The sequence below is a fragment of the Pelodiscus sinensis genome, unplaced genomic scaffold (assembly GCF_049634645.1).
Source record: "Pelodiscus sinensis isolate JC-2024 unplaced genomic scaffold, ASM4963464v1 ctg88, whole genome shotgun sequence".
Classification (NCBI taxonomy): Eukaryota; Metazoa; Chordata; order Testudines; family Trionychidae; genus Pelodiscus; species Pelodiscus sinensis.
The window spans coordinates 39,389-53,896 of NW_027465944.1; positions in this window are offsets into that span (position 1 = coordinate 39,389).

The following is a 14,508-nucleotide window of genomic DNA, read 5'->3' on the forward strand; positions in this document are numbered from 1 at the left end:
GGGTTGCTACATCAGAGTGGGTTAGGAGAGGAGCCGCAAGAACGAGGGAAGAGCCAGAGGACCTGCCCTATAGCGCTACGCTAAACAGGCCGAGCAATTTGATCTTAACGAAGAGAAGATGCAATGATGTGTTTGCTACCGTGGTGGGCAACCAGTGGCCCGTGATGGACAGCAGGAGTGCCGGCCAGCACCCGGTGACTAAGGGGTTAAACTCAGGTAGCTAGCAAGGGTGTTGGGAGGGAGCCAGAAGAACCAATGGGGATACAGGGATGAAATCTGAATTGTATGTTGATACCTGGCCTGCTCTCTTTGAAAACCAATTCGAAGTCAAGGGAGCAGATGCAGGGATTGGAATTACCAGGCCCATAAGAAACACTGGACAGGAGAGAGAACCAGGCCTTGAAGTACAGCTCAGCCCGGATGGTGAGGAGAGGGGAAAGGTGTATTCAGAGGGGAAAGGTGCGATTGGGGTGTTTTCCTTTGTAGTGGTTGTTTGGTTAAACGTCTCTGTGTGGACCCGAGCCTTCCCTCCCGCACTCACTATCCAAGAGCTGTACCCAGAGACGCTCTCTGCGTCTTCATTTGGTTTACGCAGTTGCTCTGTAACATCTAGCTATTAAGTGCACGTTATCAGGTAAATCCTTTTGCTTTGTTACTACCATCACCTTTTGGAAGGCGATGAGCTGAGTCTTGTGTCCTGGAACAAAACAGGAGGCCTGGCCATGTGTGTCCGCCTGCCTCAGACTAAGGGTGTGTCTAAACTACATGGCTTCATCGACGGAGCCATGTAGATTCGGCTGATCGGCAAAGGGAAATGAAGCCGTGATTTAAATAATTGCGGCTTCATTTAAATTTAAATGGCTGCCGCACTGAGCCGACAAACAGCCAATCAGCTGTTTGTCAGCTCAGCGCGCTAGTCTGGACGCTCCCCTGCCGACCAGAAAGCCCTTTATCGACCTCCCCATTATGCCGCGTAGGATGAGGTTTACTGAGGAGGTCGATAACGGGCTTTCATGTCGGCAGGGGACCTGCTTTTTCTTTGTTTTCAGGGAGCTTGGGGGTACCCCTCTGGAAGAAGTCCCAGGGCTTTCTTCCCGGGTTCAAGAAGACCTCCTAGACTTGAGAACCTCCTGAGGTCCCTTCCAGCTCTATGATTCTATAAAAGAGGTTTCCTTTATTTCACTTGGTGGTGGCAGCTACCCCCGAAGCCAGCGAGTTGGCCCACTGAAGTTCTGTGTGGTCCACAGGACACTTGGTGACCGTTGCTGCGTTCCGCCCGTGTCGGGTTTTTCCCTGCCGGGGTTAACTCAGTGACACGCCCAGGAAGCCGGAGCAGGCGAAGGGGGGCGCGTGCCGAGGGCACACCCCACGAACGGCACAGCGCTGCGAGGGTTCAGTCAGCTCCCCCTCAAATTCCTGCTCCGTGGCAAGCGCCGTGAGTAAAACTGCCCCAGCCCAGAGACCCGCTTGGCTACAGCCGTCTTGCAGGAGAGACCGGACCCTCTGCGGCCCACTCACTAGCCTAGGCTGCCCCTCGCTGGGCTCAGGGTATCCGCATGGGGAACAAATCTCTGACAACGGGCTCTTCACGCTAGCAGAGCAAGGTCTCACATGGGCATTGATCTTAAAAGGGGGCCACCCTGGACAGGGCGGGGCCTTGGGTGGAAGGGGTGGGGCCTAGAGACGTCTTCTGATTGGCCTGGGGGTGGGGGAGCGGCTGGGCGGCCGTGGGCCGGAGCCACGGCGTAGCGGGCCGACCTTTGCCCAGGCCTGGTCTCACAGGATCCAATGGGAAGAAGCTGAAGCTAGACCAATTCGGCCGGGAAGCAACGCGTCCATTTCTACTGGTGACAGTAACCAGCCGCCGCAACCATCTGCCAAGACTCGTGGCAGCTTCTCCCTCCCCGGCAATGGGTAAATCAGGCCGGGTGGGTTTCTACCAGCTCTGCTCGGGCCTGTGTGCTGCAGCGCGTTGGATCGCTGTGTCCTCCTGCCCGGGCATCTATGAACCTACAGAGCCCGGCGAGCGGCCTGGGCTTCCCTTCCCTGCAGAGACCTGGCCTGGAAATCAAACGCCGCAGCCGGAGGGGGGACATGTGCGGGGAGCAGAAATCTGATGGGAACCATCTGTCTCTCTGATGACTTGGTCAGCAAGATGATCTCCCATTATTGCTACTGAGGCCTGGCTCTGGCTGAGCATCTCACACGCACACACATGTGCACACACGCGCGCACATGCACACACATACAGACATGCAAACACGTGCGTGCACACACATGCACACGCATTTGCACACACACACACACATTTGCACACACGCACACGCATTCGCACACATGCACACATACAGACATGCGCACACACGTGTGCACACGTACACACGTGCACATACATGCACATGCATGCGCGCACACGCGCACACATTTTCTCACACACATGCACATACATGCACACATACAGACATGCACACACACGTGCACACATGCACACACGTGCACACATGCATATGCACACACGCACACACATTTGCCCACACGCACGCACGCACATGCACATACATGCGCACACACACACATGCATGCACACACATACCTGTGCGCGCACACACACACACGTATGTGCGCACACGTGCACATGCACACGCACACACACAAACACACATGCATGCACACACAGACGGACACACTTGCCCGCGCACACACACACGCACATTCACACTCTCTTTAGAACTAGAAATGGGCTCTGGGCAGTGTTCCCTGTAGGCCGAGCGCTTGGGCAGCCACTCAGGAGAGAGTCAAATGCCACCCAGCTGATTAGCAGAGTACCCACAACTGGTGGTGCATGTCTGCACATGCCTTGGTGCATAGAACAAAATTTATTCCACACGTGTATGGAAACCATTAGAGGGAAACATTGGCTCGGGATGCAAAGATTTGGAACTAGATTTCAAAGAGGCACAAAATCTGGTCTGCAGTTCAGCCTCTCGGGATGGCAGTGTAGGTCTAGTGGGTAAAGTAGGGGAGATCCAGGACTCCTGGGTTCTGTGCCGAGCTCTGGGAAGGGAGCAGTGTCTAGCGGTTACAGCAGAAGGGACTGGGGGTTGGAATGATTGGAACGGGAGAGTAGGACGGAGGGCTACTGGGGTCTATTCCCAATTCTGGGAGGGGAGCGTGGTTAGACTAGGGGGCTGGGCACTGGAGTTCTCCCCCACACTCTGGGACAGGAGTGAGGTGGGGAAGGGGGGCAGGACAGCTGTGCTCTGGCCCACGCTGTGCCACGGATTCACGACGCTCTGTCTCACGGTCCAGAGCGGGCCCATCGCCCCAGTGCGGGTGCGGGGTTGGGTTTCAAATCCCCTTGTTTCCTGGATGCCTAGCGCTGGGAAGGTTTTGGCCCTGGCCTGTCTCTGGTCCCAACCCCATTCCTGCGGCGTGAGTTACGGGTGTTGTTATTTCACCTTTCCGAGGGGGGTTGATGATGATTTTATTTTTGATTTCAAAATCCCAACGTCTAATTGCTGCCTGTGTAGGAGGTGCGGATTGACTCACCGGGAACGCACCTTTGGGCATCTGTCAACAGACTCGGAGATCCACGCTGAAGGCAGCTGCGCCCGGGAAAAACCCAGGGGCTGGCAGATTGGCACAGGGGGCGGCCAAGGACGGGCGGAGGCCCAGACTCCGTGGGCTTTTTCCAGCCAGAGCCATTTACAAGCTACCTGCCTGAAAAACAAGCAACCCCCCCTCGTGCACCCCCTGCCTTCCTAAACCGCTGGGGCAAGTTGGCAGCTCCGCGTCGGAGGTGGCTGCCTTTCGGGGTGGGCGAACAGCCTCACGCCGCCCGCAGGGAGCGGAACCGTCCTCGGACAGAGAGCCTAGCGCACACCGGCCACGGGGATCGCTCGGCTCGGCTCGTTCTCCACCGGCAAGGCCGCCACCTCGGCGCGAGGGGCCGCACAAGCGCAGAACCAAAAGGCCCCAGAAGCTGCCCCGTGAACCCCACGTCCCCTGCAACGCGCTTGCTCGCGAGCCTCTGGCAGCCGCAAAAGCCCAAGGCTGCTCCCTTGATTTTCGAGCCTCTCGCCCTGGAAAGGAGGGTCCCTGGCCCAGGCCTACTGGAGAATATAAACCTGGCGGATTTAGACCCTCCCAGCCCCTCGGCGTTATCTGACTCCAAGACACCTGTTCTGGCCTCACCCGCCTGATCCCTGTGTCCGCCGGCCCCCGCCCGCCCTGCCTTGCAATGCAGCCCCCAGCGTTCCCCAGCCCCCCTCAGGTGGGCGAATGCTAGCTCCCTCCCCCAGGCCTGAGCAGATGTGCCGGTCCCTCCCCCATCCGAGGCCAGCTGTGCAGAGGGGGCTGCCTGAACATCCCCCCCCCCATCGGCTTTAGACCCTCCCTGAACTTAGTCCTGCCCGGAAACACCCGGCCCACGTGCAGGGCGGTTCTAGACTCACTAGCTCCTCTAGAACCCCAGTCCCAGGTCTCTCTGGGCCAAGGCCCTCGCCTGAGCCTGCTGCGCTCGGCTCTAGAGCCTGTAGCCTGAGGATGGCCCAGCAGCAGTTCTTGTTCTAGACCCGCTCTAGAGCCCCCAGTTATGACCCACCCCCCCGAGGTGGGGGGAGCAGCAGGCCCCGCTGCAGAGCCACCGGGGGTCCCAGCTGCACCGGCCGGGTTATTAGAAGGAGTATGGCCCAGCCGGGCGGCCCACAGGTACCTCGCTGCCTGCCCCACACGGCCCTGCCCCACAGCCCAGCAACCGGCCATACAAACTGGGGGGGGTTGGGGGAGCGGGGGCTGATGTTCAGACGGGGTTGGGGTCGGGCAGGGAGGGGGTCTCAGAGCTGGCTGTTCAGAGGAGGCTGGGGGCTCGGGAGGAGGGGGGCGGCGGCGAACACAAAGTGGAGACTTGGGGGTCCTGGCTGCCAGGAAGATTTGGGGGTTCAAACGGCCCCAGAGCTGCCTGGCCGTGTGGTACCCTGGGGGACATGACATGAGCTGTCCCTGGATTTAAGGACAGGGAGCGAAGGAGACGCCTGTCGCCTGTGAGAACTGGGGAGGGGGGCGGCAGACAATCGCTGTGGTGTCCACGAGGGTGCCAGGGCAGTGGACGCAGCGGGGGACACAGGAACAGCGTCCTGGCAGCCCGCAAAGCAAGCGCCCGTTTGGCGGGGAGGCGGGTGCCCCCTTTCCCCGGGTGGGGGGCGTTCGCAGGGTGAGGACGCGGAGGGGCAGAAAGGGGCAGGTTCGCCTGACAATTGGGGCCTGGCGAGAAGGCTCCGCTCCACTCCGGGGCCATTGGAACATGGCAGAGCCGCTCCCTGCCCTGCTGGAAAGGGGCCGAGAGCCAGGGAGCAGAGGCGCGGCGCCTGTCTGAGGATCCTTTCTTCGGCTGTCGCGGCATTCACACCCGGGGCTACAGGTGTGGCTGGACTGCGGAGAATCTCCCCCCAACGACCTGACCACACTTAGGCCTCAGCGGGAGGGTTGGGTCCAGTTCTGGGCACCACATTTCAAGGAAGATGCGGAGAAATTGGAGAGGGCCCAGAGAAGAGCAGCAAGAATGATGAACGGTCCAGAGAACAGGAGCTAGGAGGCGAGGCTGAAGGAACTGGGCTTGTTTAGTTTGGAAAGAGAAGACGGAGGGGACATGACAGCGGTTTTCAAGTATCTAAAAGGGGGCTACATGGAGGAGGAAGAAAATTGTTCCCCTTGGCCTCTGAGGACGGGACGAGACGCAAGGGGCTTAAACTGCAGCAGGGGAGGTTGAGGTTGGACATTAGGAAAAACTCCCTGCCTGTCAGGGTGGTTGAGCACTGGAGTAAATTGCCTGGGGGGTTGTGGAATCTCCATCTGGAGATATTGAAGAGCAGGTCGGATAAATGTCTATCAGGGATGGTCTAGACAGTGCTGGGTCCTGCCGTGAGGCCCTCGCATGGGCCCTTCCAGTTCTGAGTCTATCCAATACGGGGAGACAGAGCGTGCGCAGTCAATCCGGGGCATAGGACCATGGGACTGGCAGGGACCTCCTGGGTCTCTGAGGCCAGCCCCAGCTCTCGCAGTCCCCCCCGTCTCCCCAGTAATCCCACCCAGGCACGTATCAAGCCGAAACCTGAGCCAGGCTTGCGATCCTGTGGGCTGGAGTCTTTTCTGGTGTGGTGCTGCCTGGAGACCAGTGAAACGGCCCCCTCGTGCGATGTTTCACTAGTGCAGTGTGAGATCCTCGTGCCGACACCTGCACACCTGCGGTCACACCCGCACCCTCCCATTTATGGTTCAGATCACCACTCACTCCATGGACAGAGCTTCGGCTTCAGTAGGAGATCGCTAGCCACGAGACTAGTGGTTTCGCCCAGGGGCTTGCAGCTGGGGGGACATGGGATGGGCTGGGGGGGGTCCCACACGCAGAGCCGGCCTTAGGAGGTGCCCAGCCGTGTAGCTGCCCTGGGGTGCACGCCCCCGGCCAAGGTCCGAATCACCGTGAAGTGTGAACACACCACTGACATCCCAAGAGACGTACTTCGTAACGACAATGAGCAAGCGCGCCTTCTCCCTCGTAGCGTGGGACGGGGTGTCTGATTCTGTAAGCAACGTGTGACTAGGCGAGGGGAAACTGAGGCCGCTCCCGTCCAGTCAGATGCCCGACAAGGGGCAGAGCCAGCTGGAAAGGTCGAGAACCCCCCTCCGGCGGCTGGCTGCTGCCGCTCGTGCTCAGAATCCAGCCCGCTCCCAACACAGAGGGAGAGCAAAGAGGCTTTTCTCAGCCAGGACACACAGGGCTTGGACTCCCCGGTGGCACAACGGGGAACAGAATCCACCCGACAGCCTCCGGCGCTACAGGCGGAACGAGACTGTGGCAGCCACGCGCTCTCCAGCCAGGGAAATGCGGGGGGGACAACCCTCTTTGCCAGTGCAGCCGTCCGCTCCACGGTCCGCCTGCGCCTCGCCCGGATCATCGAATCGTAGAATCCGGGGCTGGCAGAGACCTCACGAAGCCGTCCAGTCCAGCCCCCTGCCCAAAGCAGGGCCAATCCCAACTCAATCCACCCAGCCAGATTAGGGGGAATCCAGGAATTCCCCTCCGCTTTTGTCAGCCCGTAGGTAACAGCCCCGCTCTGCCTGGCGTCAGACGCTGGTGGAGGCCAGATTTGCTTTCCTGTGATAAGCAAGGCCCCGAGCGCGCACACACATGCACACACCCGGCTATTGTCGCCATGGCAACCCTACACACAGACATTAAACAGTGTTTTACTTCGGAAGTCGGCAAAGCCGCACGACGTCACTGTGGTTATTCCAGCTATGCGAGGCCTATAATATAACACTTAATTCAGTGCAGGCTGCCCACGGGGGCTGAAGTTAAGGGATTTTTTTTTCTCTCCATGCAAATCTCTGTCATTTGAGCTGTCTCTGACACCGTCTCCTCCTGCCCCGACTGTTGTTTTCCTGCCATAGCAACGGACTGTTTGATTGACTGTGGGTACCCTCGAGTTGTTCATCCTGCAAATGTCTGTCCCAAAGTGCCAGACACAAAGTAATCAAGAGCCCTGAAATGACTGTCGCCCTCTGCCCCCCCGGTTTGTAATTCAGGGAGCTGACACTACTCTCGGTGCCTTGATACTCCCCACTCCCCAGCTGCTTTTGAGGGAAAGTTATTATTAGACTTTTTGTATAAAGGGGAAACCGAGGCACAGTGCAACACAGGAAAACTCACGGTCATGTGGTGAGCCAGGGACTGAGTTTGACAGTCCTGACTCCAAGCCCCCTGCTCCGGCTACGGGACCATGCTCTGCCCCAGAGCTGGGACGACTGAGGTGATCCACGGTCAGTGCTCCCTGGGCACATGGGTGGCTGCCCAGGAGAGATTGAAATGCTGCCCAGCTGATTAGCAGAGCACCCACGCCAGCAGCATGTGTTTCCATGGGTGGTGCACATCCACACATGCCTTGGTGCACAGAACAAAATTCATTCCACACATGGGCGGAAGACATTAGAGGGAACCTGGCCCACGATTCCTGAGGCCAACCCCCCCCCCCCATATGCACAGTGACAGTTAGAGGCCTCACGTCACCCCCACGGCTCAGATCACCAAGAGGTGCAAATCAGGCACAGTCCCCCTGGAGTCCATGGGGCCCAATCCCGAGCTGGCCCATTTGAACGGGACGCTAGAGACGGCAGCGGTGCCGGCGTCCACCAGCGAAAGCCCTTGACCCACAAGGTGCAGAGTCGCCCCTAGCGAGGCCACTGGCCCTGTCCAGAGCTGACACATCTCACGCCGGCCTCATGCGGTCCCAGTAGGCCAACCCGGGGGGGCCAGGCCACAAGGGTGTCTGTCACGCGGGCCATCCTGACCCCGGGGAGTCGGTTCGTCGGGCCGCAGCTTGGTCCTTGGTGGGGGCGCGCCCCAGGCACTGACTCACGGGGAGTGCCGGGGCGCTGGATTCTTGCTTGGCCCCCCACTGCACAGCCCCCCCAGAGCCACGCTGGGGCACGGAGGTCCCCTCCCACTGACACAGGGGGCCGAACACATGCCCCTCCGAAGCCCCCTGACGTGGCCTTGGTAGCCGCCCATCCAAGTAGTAACCGGAGCCAGTGGGGCTAAAATAGGGCAGCACAGGGGTCCAAAATCCTTTCCCCAGTGGGATTAATTATGGAATTGTTTTTCAGGTAGCACTTTGGGCAGTTAGTGAAATAGCAGAGTGTCTGTCTGCCTGCCTGGCCACCAACCTACCTACCTACCTACCTACCTACCTACCTACCTACCTACCTACCGTTCCTTTCTTTCTTTCTTTCTTTCTTTCTTTCTTTCTTTCTTTCTTTCTTTCTTTCTTTCTTTCTTTCTTTCTTTCTTTCTTTCTTTCTTTCTTTCTTTCTTTCTTTCTTTCTTTCTTTCTTTCTTTCCCAAGACCACTGTGATCACCTCATCTCTCCGCCTGCATAACGCAAGCCAAAGAACCGCCCTCCACAAATTCCCGGGGCAGATTGTTTAGCAAGAAAACAACCAATTTTGTTTTCCAACTGGCCAGGGACGGAGAAGCCGCCGCAGCCCTTGGTGAATTGGGCCAGTAGTTCGTTCCCCTTCCCTCCGTGTTAAAATTCCATCTCGCCACCCACCAACCCGCCATCCGCCCTCCCCACGCGCCCCTCCCCCCTCCCCGCGCCTCGGCCCGCCCTGGATCCGACAGGAAGCGCACGCCCTCCCCGGCCTGGCCAGCCCTTCCCAACTGCCCCAGCCTGGCCCAGACGGGGTTAACCAAGGGCGCATGTTGTGTGTTGTGCTCTGGCTGGATATTGCAGCCTTGCCATCTCGGCCCTGGCTGGCGTCACGGCGGGTCGCCATGGAGACGCTTGGAAGTTCCTAAATACAATTATTGTGAGGTTTTAAATTTCCTCCATGCTCAGAATGCGGCGAAACAATAACAGGATAGAAACAATGTGCCTGGTGCATCCCGGGGCGGGCGGCAGCCCCGGCTCTCACGCACACTCCCTCCGGCGTGCTACACACCCCTCTGTCCCACGCTCCCTCTCCATCGCACTCTCTCGTGCGACACGCTCGCCCACACTTCTCTCTCGTGCCGTTTTCACTTTTTGTAGCTCACTTTCTCCCCCCCCGTTTAATACTCCTTGTGGTCTGTGTTTGCACCGTCCAGGGCAGGACTCATCGCACAGTGAATTCACACGCACTGGTGCACACGACTGTGCAAGGGCAGGCTGACCACGCCCCAGGCCCTGTCCCACCTACCCCCCTGCCAAGCCCTGGCCGACGGCTCCTTGTGCTGCACAGCTGAGATGGCTGGCGAGTGAGTGAGGACGCTTTTCACAAGCGAGTGACTCATGCCTCTGCAGGATGTCGGGGCCTTTCGCTTTGCTTTTGTTTGGTAACCCTGCACAACGTTGTCATGGGCCAGTCTCCACACTCTGCCAGGCGGGCGGGCTCAGACCCACAACGAGGGCAAACCCACCAAGCTCCGCAGAAATCTGACCTGAGCATTTCCACATAAACCCAGGCAGCAGGGCCAGCGTGCAGGTCCCTCCCCCCTTCCCTTTTCTCGTCCTCGGGCCTCTACCTAGACCAGCCCAGAGCGTGGCCGCCCGTCCAGCTGTGTCCATTCCCCGTCGCCAGGCCCAGCACATCTGGATTGCCCCAGAATGCGCGCTTCCTGTTGGCGCCCAGACGATGAAAGCTGGAGGTAAAAATAAAATTAGTCCTTTGGAAAAGCTAAAGCAGGCAAACCGCATTCTCTCAAGTGCCTCCAACTGTTCCGCACAGACATTTGGTATCAGTTAGGACCACTCCCCCCCCCCCAGGTACTAATTTTAAATGTACACACGCCGCATTCAGATACACACAAAGAACCTTCAAATACTCACACACACACACACACACACACACACACACACACACACACACACACACACACAGCATTCAGGTTACACACACTTGCTGCATGTAAACACACACACACAGAACATTCCAGTTACACACATTTGCTGCATGCAAACACACACACACACACACACACACACACACACACACACACACACACACACACTTCCAGTTACACACGCTTGCTGCATGCAAACACACACACAGCATTCCGGTTACACACGCTTGCTGCATGCAAACACCGGTTACACACGCCTGCTGCATACAAACACACACACACAGTTGCTTTGAAACAATAGTCAAACACATACACATATGCCGCATGAACACAGACATGCTGTGTTCAAATGAGCAGATGCTGCATTCTCTTTCTCACACACACACACACCCCACACACATGCAGCCTCCCCCCATACACCTCCAGCATGGTACAGCAGTGCTGAATTTTAATGTAAAAGATCCAATTGAGAATCTGTCAGTGTTTACTCTGGACCGTGATGGGCGAGAACTCACCATAGGACACAAATGCGGGTACTTTGGGGACAAATTTACAGCTGTTGCTTTTGTGTTTCCGGCCCAGGATCTCGCAAGCATGGGGATGATTGACGCCACTGGAAAGATGGGGAAACTGAGGCACAGCGCGGGCGTGGGGAGGGGAAGAGGAGCTGTCGTTTTCCCAAGTTCACCTGTGTTGAATCAGGTAACGAATCAGCCGCCCAGGTCATGCTCCCCCAGAACGGCCTGACGCCATGGCTCTCGTACCGTTCTACCCTCGCCGTGGTACGGGCCCGGGGACGGCGCCTTTGAGTCCACGGGCCTCCCATGGCGCTTTGCAGACCTGCCGGGGGTCACGCTGCTCTGCCACCGGAACGTACCCCGGCAGGGTGGGAGGGACGCCCGGCTGCTGCCCGCCCAGAGCCGAGGTGGCTTCGCTGGAGGGGTTCCCTGGGGGCCGCCTCCTTCCACGGGGAAACTCCCTGATCAACTGGGAGAAGATACAATCCCAGAGGCGGCTGCGCTGCTCTCAGAGGCAGGGTCGGCAGGGCTGGGGGTCAGGACCCCCGGGTTCTATTCCCAGCTCTGCAAGGGGTCTGGGGGAACCAGGACTCCCAGAAGGACGTGGGGTCTCCTGCATGGAGTGGGGCAGGAGGGCAGCTGAGCGCCCTGCCTCCTAGGTTCTGTGCCTGGCTGTGTGGTCTAGTGGTTGGAGACGGCGGTCAGGGAGGCGCGCTGCTCGCTGGCTAGTGGGGCGGGATCCGGCAGGACGCGTAGCCTGGGGGGAAGCGCAGGAGAGGCGAGCTGGCGCCAGTCGCATGTCAGAACAGCTCCGTTCAAGCCCCGTTTACACCAGCTAAGGACCTAGAGCAGGGGTGGGAACCCGGAGCCTCCTGCCCCTTCCCCCCCACTCAGACCCCACGCCCTGAGCCCGCTTCCTGGCAGCCCCTCCCATACCCTGACCCCCTCACTTTGGACCGCCCAGAGCCATGGGATCCCGGGTAGGCTCTGGTGGGGGAGGGGAATGTGCCCAGTCAGGGGTCAGGCCGGTGACTTTTCTTTTTTTTTGCTTCTCACTTGTGTGCGGCCCCCGACTGATTTTTCTGTGGGTCAGCGGCCCCCGGCCCAAGAAAGGTTCCCGCCCCCGACCTAGACCCTGCCATCCCCTGGCTGCTGAGCCACTAGTTCACAAGGTGCCGGGGGGGCACACCTCTTCCCCGGGCTGCGCCTTAGTTTCCTAGTCTGTGAAATGGGGAGAAGAGCTGGTTGGGGGGGGGGGCACATGCCTTCCTCTCCCAGCTGTGGGGGGAGGGTGCAGCTGCGACGGCCCCCTTCTCCCCGCTCCCCGGGGCCGGCCAGCTCCCCCGGCCCGCCAGCCAGCCATGTGTGGAACACGCCTCCCACACGCATGTGCGCCGGCTGGCAGCTTCTCTGAGAGACACAGATTTTCCAAGCGGCTGCCTGCCTCCCCGGGCACTCCCTTTCCCGTAAACAACTTCCCTTCAGGCAGGCGGTGAAAGGCGCTTTAATCACGCTGGCCCCCTCGCCGGGCGGAGGACGCTGGCTGGACGGAGCCCAGTGGCAGCGGCCCGCCGAGATACTCCAGCACCAGGCCCTGAGTAGGGGCTAAGCTCCCCCCTTTCAAGTGCTGTGCAGACCTCCCTTAAGCAGTGCCCCCCTGCCCCCTCCTCTCGCCTCCCCATAAATACAGGGTTGCTATAAACTGAAGTCGCATGGACTGTGGGTTTGGCATTTGGGTTTTTTTAACTTCTGTGGAAAGTTTATTTTTCGCATTTGATCTTGCCGGGGCGGAATGGGCTTTTCTGCCAGTCTCCGTGTGCCAGAGATTCCCGCAAGAAGCGGCAGGACTCCTGGGACCCGTGCCCGGCCCTAGAGGTAGGGGACTGGGAGTCAGGGTTCCTGGACTGTCTTGTGAGTTTTCAGACAGTGCGGGGTCCACTGCAGAGCTTGCGGGAAACCGAGTCAGGGCTCCTGGCCTCAACCCACAGCGCTGGGTCGGGAACGGGGCCAGGAGAATAGTGCCAGGGCTCAGCGGATCTGTGTGCTGGTCCCAGCCACGCATCTTCAGGAAGGGCTACGGTACCTTTGGTGACTCAGTTTCCCCCCAGTACCACACGGGTGCGAACATTTCCAGCCCCCCCCAGAGGCCCAGCCAGGCCACATGAATGAATGCAAATATTCTCGCCCGGGCGCTCTTGTCAGTATTTCAGCGCCGCCCCGGGCACTCAGCCTGTGCTATATTAACTCTTACAACGCTGGCATCCTTCCAAGCTGGCAGCCAGACGAATACTTAGCAGGACGTCCTCCTGTCTCTCTCCCTAATCTCTCCAGAACCTCGTCGAGTGTCTGACGGGCGGGCGACAGCCAGTCACGAGGCCAGACATCTATTCCTGGTCCTGACATTGACTCTCTGGGTAACCTTGGGCCGGTCCCTTCCCCGCCCCGTGCCTCAGTTTCCCCCCTCGCTGTAAAATGGGGACACACCCTGCTGTGGGATTCAGGTGGCAAGGCTGACTACAGTAAGGACTACAGTGGGGAGGGGAGGGGGAGGAGGGGAGGAGCCGGGACTGGACTAGGACCCAATCAATGTAGTTCTAATCCCAGCTCCGCCACTGACGTCCTAGCTCCTGGGCATCCTTGGTCATGTCACTTAGTCTCTCTGGGCCTCCATTCCCTCACCAACCAAAGGAGGAGGAAGATGCCCTACGTAGTCTGGGGCCGTGACCATCTCTCACTTCGTGTCGCTGCCGGGCCTGGCCTTGTAGGGCCCCAGTCTCAGTCTGGCCAGTCCATGGTACAGTGGGGGGCCCTGACCTCACATGCTGCTACTGCAATGTAACTGCTGCAGCGTAGCAGCCCGCTAGGAAGCAGGGAGGCCATACGGGTAAACCGAGGCAGAGAGAAGCAAAGTGACTTGCCAAGGTCACGAAGCACGTTGGGGGCTGGTCCACGCTGGGGACGCCTCGGTGCTCCCATAAAGCACCTAAAAAGCGCAGCCCCCGGGTATGAGGGGGCCCCATGGGATTGGTAAGAAGCTGTAATTGCCTTTGGTGACTCAGTTTCCCCCCAGCACAGCAGGGGGAAAAGGACCACGGAGTATTCAGGGCACGAGGGCGCAGGAGGACGGGGATGGGGCTGTCGCTGTCCCGGCCCCTGGCAGCGCTGGGAGCGGCCGCATGACAGAATGATCAAGGCACCCCACGGCGTCCGCGTCGCTGCTCTAAATGGGTCTCGGCCACGTGGCAGTGGCTCCAGACACGGGCGTGGCAGGAGGGGCCCGGGAGCTATTTCTGAATTAAATATACACGTCGATTTCAAACCCCTTGGGCCTTCACGCAGAGACAAAAATCAGACAGCCCCAGGCCTGGCTGGGGAGCGAAGTCCCGTCCCCAGGCCCTGGTACTGGGAGTTGCGTGGCGTGATCAGACTCTCAGCACTCCCTGCCAAGCGGCTGTGATCTGCTAGATGCAACGCCTGCCTGAGCGCGAGGCACTTACTCCGAGACTTGGCAACTGGCCTGTCCCCCTGCTGGCCACCCTCCAGCCAGCCAGGCCATCGCTGCGCCTGGACCTGCTTTTTCTGCACCACGGGCCGGTGGAACTCCCTGCCAC